Below are 277 nucleotides of genomic sequence, written 5' to 3' on the forward strand. Positions count from 1 at the left end.
TCGAGTAAAGCGGTCGTTCATTTGTCTGGGTGGGGGGAGGCGGCACCCTGTCAGTGTCCGCAGAGAAACTGGCCAAGGGCCCTGGGCCGAGGCCGGACAGCGGCCACGCAGGCTGCGTCCCCTCCAGCCCCGGGACTCGCGCTTTGCCTCGGGGACATGCCCACAGGTGGCCATCGCGCACCCCCTCCAACTCCCAGCTCCGGCCTCCGTTTCGCGGCCGGACTTTAGGGTGTCCCCAGTTCCCTTTAGGCAGGCCGGGGCCTCACGGGGCCTCGAT

This window comes from Myotis brandtii, unplaced genomic scaffold, assembly GCF_000412655.1.
Source record: "Myotis brandtii unplaced genomic scaffold, ASM41265v1 scaffold825, whole genome shotgun sequence".
NCBI classification, from domain to species: domain Eukaryota; kingdom Metazoa; phylum Chordata; class Mammalia; order Chiroptera; family Vespertilionidae; genus Myotis; species Myotis brandtii.